Source organism: Tamandua tetradactyla, chromosome 5 (genome assembly GCF_023851605.1).
Source record: "Tamandua tetradactyla isolate mTamTet1 chromosome 5, mTamTet1.pri, whole genome shotgun sequence".
Classification (NCBI taxonomy): Eukaryota; Metazoa; Chordata; class Mammalia; order Pilosa; family Myrmecophagidae; genus Tamandua; species Tamandua tetradactyla.
The window spans coordinates 10,120,624-10,128,468 of NC_135331.1; the positions used below are offsets into that span (position 1 = coordinate 10,120,624).

General features: G+C 58.0%; 1 long non-coding RNA gene across 1 annotated transcript; it reads right to left on the reverse strand.

Moving 5' to 3' along the window:
* Positions 1 to 2,868: 2,868 nt before the first annotated feature.
* On the reverse strand, positions 2,869 to 6,005 carry LOC143683581 (uncharacterized). Its single transcript, XR_013175540.1, has 3 exons — positions 5,630 to 6,005; positions 4,700 to 4,921; positions 2,869 to 4,517 (listed from the first exon to the last, which is right to left on the reverse strand). It is a non-coding gene; the product is annotated as an uncharacterized LOC143683581 (long non-coding RNA).
* Between the last annotated feature and the right edge of the window lie 1,840 nt (positions 6,006 to 7,845).

The following is a 7,845-nucleotide window of genomic DNA, read 5'->3' on the forward strand; positions in this document are numbered from 1 at the left end:
CCAATCAGCGCGCGGCTTCCATTTTGTGAGTTCAACTCCGAGGCTCCCGGGCTTCGCGAGGACGCGTCTGCAGCCCCCTCTGCCGCTCCTCTCGGGCGGCCGGGGGGAAGGAGCCGCCTCACCGGGGCTTCGCGGTGGCGGATCGCATATTGGGGCTCTTTTCGGGGTTTGTAATTTGGCCGTGGGTAGGTAATTGGCTGGAGCAGGGCGGCAGGGCGCGGCAGCCAATCAGCGCGCGGCTTCTATAGGGCTTGAGTTATTAGACGCTGATCTCAAAACATCCTTCATCAGACACCAAGGAGAGGCCAACAAGATGAGGGAGCCATTTTTCTGCAATGGAATTAAATGGCCAAGTGGGTTTTTCCTTTGTTGCAAATGGGGAATGCTTCTCCTTTGACTCCACCATCCAGTTCAGGACGCCTCAATGTGGTGTTTTAACATTTGTCAACAAGCTAAAGGACTCACACTTGGAAGGATGAAGAAGACTTTTTAAAAAGATCTGGATTTTTCCTTATGACTTGGAATCCATCTTTGTCTTGTATAACTAGGTCATAGCACACCACTAATGTTCAGCAGTTAACAATCTTGAATTCCAAAAAACCTAAGTAAATGACATATTTAATTTTTTTCCTCTTTTTTTTTCTTGGGTGGGGGTGGGGGGAGCTTGGAGCTGTCTTAATCTGTATTCTCTTGACTGAACAATAAATTTTTAAATACGTAGTTTCCTCTATTAAACACTTAAAACTGGCCATCTTATTAACTCCTTCTGCTCTCTTTTCTTTTTTTTTTTTTAACAAGGTAATGTTTTAAATGTATAGTTTTAGGATTAGTGAAATGGCAGCAACAAAAAAATTGTGAGCAGTCGTTACTCTTTTTTTAAGTTTTTTAAAAACCTTTTACATTGTAAGTACCCAATCCATTCTGTCCTTACGCAGTGCAGTTTTCATGTTAATGTTGCTGAGATGTCCTTAATTTCTGAAACTTCATCTGCATGTCTGTCTTTGTTTCATGTCTAATATAAGCCAGTTAAAATGCTTTTAGACGATTTTGCTTTGATGAAGCTAAGGTTTTGGCTTTGAGCTTTGGAAAATGTTTACAACAATACGTGCTAGTCAGCTTTCTTCCCATTAACATGTACACTTTCTTTGAAAATCGATCTTTTTGAAGAAAAACAGCTCTGTTTTTCTCGTCTTTGGGGGAGGGGGGGCGGCGAAGGAAAGGAAGACCTTCTCTTTGTGTAGAGAGACTAAAGCCGTCACAGGAAACTAGATTAAAACTGGAAAACAAGTCCTAGCTGGTTCCAGCCAAATACCAGCGTTAACTCGGGGGTATTTTCTAGGGTGGTTGGGCTGGCTGGTGCGTCTTTTACCTTTTGTTTGATTTGACTGTGTATTTTCGCCTTTTGTCTCTTAATGATGAGCACACCATTGCTATATCCAGAGCAGTAAACAGTCCTCAGCGAAGCCGCCTTTTGCCAACCTAACCCTGGAAAGTTTGCAGAAGTGGAAGGAGCAGAAAATGCATGAGAGTGTAACTTACTAAAAGGTAACAACAAAAAAAGACACCACCAGTTCCCCCAAGTTTTCCCAACTAAACCCAGAAAAAAAGCCAGATATATATTTTTTTACAATAACACCTCCAAAACCACCGCCCAGGTTGATCTTCCAGACTCCATGGCACCGGGCTGCGCGGGTAAGTAAAAGAACAAACGACAGCAACAACAGAAAACCCCAGTGCCTTTTGCCACTTCGAGGAAATCCTTTTGTCGAACAGGCCACGGGCTACAACTGTTTGGGAGCTGAGGGGAGACGGTTTCTGGAGCTTTATGGGTTTGGCAGCCGGCGCGTGGGAGGGGGTGTGTGTCGTGAGGAGGGCTGTGCAGACCCCTTTCCCCTTTTGGCCCGGAGGCGAGAAGAGGGTCTCCCCCGCGACCCTCGGGGCATCCACCTCTCTCGTCCCAGATTTGAGTCTTGGTGGGGGAGAGAAAAATTGAAGTTCTTGGAGATTGGGGGTTGGGGGGGTAAGCTCAAAAGACGAGGAAACCTGCCCGCCCAGCCTAGGGGCCTCTTTCTTTTGGTTGTGGGGGTCTCGCCCTCCGAAGCCCGCTTTTCGGGGCTCCGGGCGCGCCTGGGCTTCCTAACCAAAAACAGGACAAAAGGCCGGCGTCCATGTTGGCAGCATGACGCAGCATCTCTCCCGCCTGCTGCCCCAGCGCAGCCTGTTCTCCCGGCCGCGCTCGCTCCTCCCTCCCCAACACCAGTTTTATTTTCAGGTTTCGAGCAGGGCCGCGGGCTGGGGCTGGGGCTGGGGCTGAGGCGGGCGGGCGGGCCCGGCTGGGCAGGGTTGCGAGCGGCTAATGGCGGCCAGCTCTCGTCTTCCTTCCTCTCTCCTTCCCTGGTCGTCGTTGGGAGCCCGGGGCAGGAGGCGCGTCCTTGGCCCGGCCGAACCCCGAGAGCCCGCAGGCGCCGGAGTTCGGGCCCGGGAGCGTCGCGGGGGTCGTTTCGGGGGGCGCGGGCCTCCGGGGCGTCGTGAGGCGGCTCCTGCGTTCGCCTCCGCGGGGCTAGGCGGCCAGACGGGCGCCATTTCGCGCGCCGCCCGCAGTTCGGGCGGTGGCGGCCGCTGCGCGCCAGGCGGGAGGAGGCGGCCGCGGCCCGGGGGGAGGGGGGAGGCAGAGCGCGTGGACGCCCGGGGCCCGGGGAGGCCGCAGAGCCCCGCGCTCCCGGCGGAGGGGGGCCCAGCTTCGACGACGGACGCCCCCAGTCTCCTGGCAGCCCACCCCCCACCCCGACTCGGAGGCCCCAAGGCGGGCACGAGGAGGCTTCCTCCCCAGGCCAGGCCCCGGCGGCTTTCCCTCCTCCCTCCGGCGCGGGAACCAGTAGCAAAGGGCCACGGGGCCGCTCGGGGCCTCGCAGCCGCCCCCTGACCCTTACCGGCTTCTCCGGAGGCCTAGGAGCCTCCCCCGCGGCCCTGCTCTGGCCGCAGCCCTCCCTCTCCCAACCCGCGTCTGCCTATTCGGGCTTCGCGCCCATGCCCTGGCACCCTGTCGCCCCCTGATAAGCCTAGCCGGCGGGGTCAGTTCTCCTGCTTGGTTCTCACTTTGAGCTTGAGGCCCCTGCGGTGGCCGCAGACGCCCTGGGGCCATCTCACCAACCCGGCCCTCTAGGCTGGAGGTGGGGGTTGGGGCTTGGGAAAGCTGAGCGGGCCTTCCCCGGGATCCCCCCCCAGGCGGAGGGCTCTGGGGTAAACCCTTAGATCTCCGGCCCTTTCTGGGGGAGGGGATGCGGACAGGGCGGGTCTTTGGAAATGCAGATGAGTCGCCGCCTGCTGCTTGTCGCCCGGGTTGAACCTTCCTGACTCAGCCACCCCCCTCCCATCCATTCTAGAATGAGGACCGTCTTGGCAGCCGGGATCGGGGGGGGGGGGCAGGGTGCAGTATAAAGTTCCCCTTCCCTCCTGGAGACCCTGTCTTGTTTACATTTGGCCACACCCACAAGCTGGGGGCTGCCCTAACAAGTCCTCCGACTTTATGCCCTAGGGCCTTGGCTGCAGAAGGGGCAACGTGCCGGTCGCCCAGAGCAGACAGTTCCCTCTTTGGACAGCAGGAACAGGCTTAGTTTGACTCTGACAATCCACCCACCAAGGTAGGTGTGAGCCCTTTTCTAGGCTGTGAGGAACATTGGGGTGGGGGAACGGGGAGGAGGTGGCCAGGAGCCCAGGGAGGGCAGGAACCCCAGACCCGCTGGGCTGGTTCTGCAGCCCCTCCCTCCCCCCACAGATGTGTGTAACTATGCGAGATGGACTGCCTGCTGGGCCTGCTGGGCCCATCCATCCTTGCCTGTCAGCTTCTGTTGTCGGGTTTGGGGCATTCAGATTCTCTGCTGTCTTTAGAAGCTTACTAGAAGCTGCACTTTGCAAGCATTTACCATTTGTGTGTTTTGCGATGGGGGGAGGGTTCTGGGTGCCTCCTGTGGCCAGGAAGGTAAAGGGTACTTTGACCTGCCTTCCAGCCCCCACGGGGGTGCTGGAGGTGAGAGCGTGAGCTGGCCTCTTCCCCTCAGATGTCTGGCTGCTAGGGAAGTGCAGGGCAGAAGGACCTGAAATCTGGTCCAACTTTCTCTCAAAAGGAGCCTTTCCTGACTCTTCTGCCTCCTGGGAATTTCCCCAATTCCCTCTCCGAACACCAAAAGAAGGAGTATATAGCCCTTTTTCTAGAATCAGACAAACCTGGATTTGGATCCTGCTGTTTACCAGTTCTTAAGTTTGAAAAAATGGGGTTAGATCAGTAGTTCCCAAACTTTAGCGGGCATCAGAATCACAGGGAGAACCCATTCAGACCCACCCTGGACCCCTCACCCCTGGGTTTCTAATTCAGTAGGTGGGACCTGAGAATTTGCTTTTCCAGTAAGTTCTTTGTCGATGCTGATACTGTGAGTCCGGGACAACTTTGGAGTTCCTTTGGGGTGAACGTGAGGCGAGGGAAGTCCACTGTACCGGTACCTGAAGCGCTGAGCTGGGCGCTGGGCACACAGTAATTGGCTTCATAACTACGACAGCTCCCATGTTTATTGTCCCTCTGCCAGCCAACTAGGGACAGTCTCTGGGTCTCTGGGAAGCTCCACAGCTGGAGCTGAGCCCCTTGCTCTGCCCCTGCCCGCCTCCCCCCCCCCCCCCCCCCCGTGGTCTTTGGTGTGTGATTTACCTTGATGAACCATTTGGGTTCAGGAGCCACTGATCACGCTGCTTCCCCCTATTGAGGCCGCGGCTTCCGTGGCAGATCCCCCCACGTAGCCCCCACCCCCAAGTGTGGGGACTAGGTCGAGGTTTGGGGGAGCCTGTTAGACTTGACATGGAGATTTTGTCCGGGTCACCTGTCACGCCCCGGTTCGGATCTCCTGTGCCGGCTGACCTTGGGTTGAGTCTCCTGTGTAAAGTGATAAAAATGCATGCTGGAAAGAAAGGGTGGTGCCGGGGACTGGCCTCGCCTACAGGCTTCCCACGAGTTGGCCTCCAAGATTATCCTGATTATCCCTGGGAGTGGGGGCTGTGCTGTGCTGCTCGGTCCCGCGCCTCCACCCCTCGCCCAGTCTCCTTCCCGCAGCACGTGGCCGAGCCTGCGGGCAGAGGGAAGATGGCTTTCCTTAGGAAGCGCGCCAGCTCTGGGGTTCCTCCCGGGTATTGAGTCAGTTGCATGTACTCAGCTCCACGGAGTGTCTCTGTGTGTGCCCTGACTTGGGGGCACCCACTGCCTGGAGAGCATAAGTGACTCGACCAAGGTCACAAGGCAACCGCTAGTCCGGCCAGGACAGGGTTCCAGGTGTCTGGAGTTGTGGCCCAGCGGCCGTTATCCTGGCACCCCCTCACCCCAGCTGTCTGGGTTATTTTGAGCTCCCTCCCGTGCCAGCTGTCTGCTGGCAGCACTGCCCGGGAGCCTCGGCGAGCCGTCTGGCTGTAAGTGAGCAGCGTGGGCCCTTGCTGCACCGGTCGCCGCTCGGCGAGGGGAGGGCCCGACAGGCCTCCATCCCAGGTATTGATCCTTTGCCAGCACGCCCCAGGAGTCCCTGTCCCCTACCCTGAGTGAGGGGAGCGGGTGAAAGCGCTGTCTGAGCAGTTGATGGGGTTCATATTTTACCATGCCTTGAGCCTCCTTTCTCTCTTTCCATGCTTCCCAGCCTGAGGCTTGCGTTCAGCTCTGCCCCGAGCTCTTTCCGCTTTCTGGTTCCTCGCTTCCCCACCGAGGACGACCCTTTCCCTTTGACGGAGTCCTTGGAATTCCCGGAGGGGTAAATGACGGATTGAAATCCTCCCCTCCAGCTGTCGGCCGCGGCCTTTGGCCAGTTCCTCCACCCCGCCTTCGGGCCAATTAAGTAGCAATTAGGTGCTAAGCTGTGGTCTGGGTGTGAGTTCTGGGAGGGGAGAGGAGTCTGGAGGGGGCCTGGAGGAATCCTGGCCTCCCCACTTTCCCTCTGCTGCATCCCCCCTTCTCTTGGCGTCCGCTCCTGGGCCCGTCGGGGGCTGTGAGGGGCGTGGCGCCCCCGCCCACGAGCCGCCGGGGAGAGGGGCGGGGCTGTCCTGGCGCCGGGACGTGGGCGGGCAGCCACCTTCCGCTGGCGTGGCCCTGTCCGCCGCCGCCCCGCCCGCCCGCCCAGCGCCAGGGCCCGCCCCTTCCGGCCGCCCCGAGAGGGCGCGGGGAATGTGGCTCTGCGGACCGGGGGTGGGGCTGGCAGCCTCTGCCCGCAGTGGAGAGCCGGCCGCCGCCATCTCAGCCGCCTGAGTCTGGGGCTGCCCTTGTGACCTCGGGCGAGTCCCTGCCCCTCTCTGAGCTTTGGCTCCCCACGTGGGCCGGGAACAGGAAGTTGGGAGATTACTTCTGAGTCTGGTTTTGTGAGGGGAGCGTTGGGGAGCCCACCCCCACCCGGGGTGCTGCAGGGCAGCTGAGGCCAGGAGGGGCCCTCGGTAGGAATAGATAGACCCGGCTCAGGCTTGGCACTCTCTTGTCTCTGGGATCCCGGAGTGGCCTTATACGTAAAGGCTGAGGGGTTTTTTGCTGCTTTTCAGGGTGTTCTGAGGAACCCGGGAAAGTGGAAGCCGTAAGCACTGTCACTAACTTCCCATCCTAACCTGGCTCGAGTCTGGCTGTCCTTGACCTGACAGGACAGGGTGGAACTGGCCCCTCCTTCTCTCCTGTTGCTGTCAGCATGGCACAGGTTGCTCCCAGGTCTCCATGTGAAGGAAATGCCTTCAGATGATCTCCCTAGACTTCTGGGTCCCCACACCTCTTAGAGCAAGAACGAGCTTAAAAGAACCCAACTTGCCCTCCTAAACCTCTCCAGGAAGTCCTGGTGAGTAGAAGGAGAGTCACACTAGTTAGAACATCTCACAGGTGGGGGCACAAGGTTCCTGGGTGGCACAGAGCTCCTTGGCTGGCCTGGCCCAGCCTCTGGGTCCCTGAGCAGTTGGCCTGGCTCCTGGGTATTTATAGCTACAGATCAACCCCAGGGTGAGAGCTGAGTGGAAGTCAAAACACTCTGGGTGGGGCGAGGCTGGGGTGGGCGGGCAGTGGCCCATGTCAGCTGTTCTGCCTGGGTGCAGGCAGGGCTGGGAAGATTCACTCTTCTCATTCCCTCCCTTTGGTTTTGTACAAGTTTTTGTTCTAAGTAGAGAGGGGAGTCCCATTTCTCAGAGGGAGAAGGGAGACTTGAGATCTGAGTATTTGAGAGGAAAGGCAGCATCCTCTGCATGGGTCTGTGTGGTAAGCCTGGTTTTGGGTGACACCTTTTGCTTAGTGCGGGTGGCCTTAGTTCACCTTTCTTGGGTCCCCGCTGCATCAGACAGTTGCACCCCACTCCCCTATCCTGAGCTTCAGGGTCACCGGTGATCTTGGAGCCTTCAAGCAGTGCACCTCACCTCACCCCAAGGCTGCTTGTCTGCCCACCCTCCCTGAGTGACTGTCACTCCACCCTAGCTTGGCCTCCCCTGGTCCCCAGTCCTGGAGGCTTCACTTCTGACAGGTCTGTGGACGGGTCCCTCCTGCTGAGAGAAGCTGGCTCAGCCCTGCCTCAGCAGCTCTTCTCTGGCTTTGGCTGGGCTCCTCTCTGGTTCAGGAGCTGCCTGGCAGAACTGTGCCTTCCGGGATCTATGCCTGGTTGCTTTGACAACTGGGTCTGGCTTCCCTCCTCATTCCCAGCTACTGCTGAACATAATTGGGGTTTTCTAGCCTTGGTGCATTTGCCCGGTTGGGATACACATTCTGCTTCCACTTGCCTGTCTTCCCCAATGTTGCCAGGCCTAGTTCATGTGCCACGCAGCATCCAGTGTCTCCTGAGCCCCATGTGGTCTCTGGTCTCT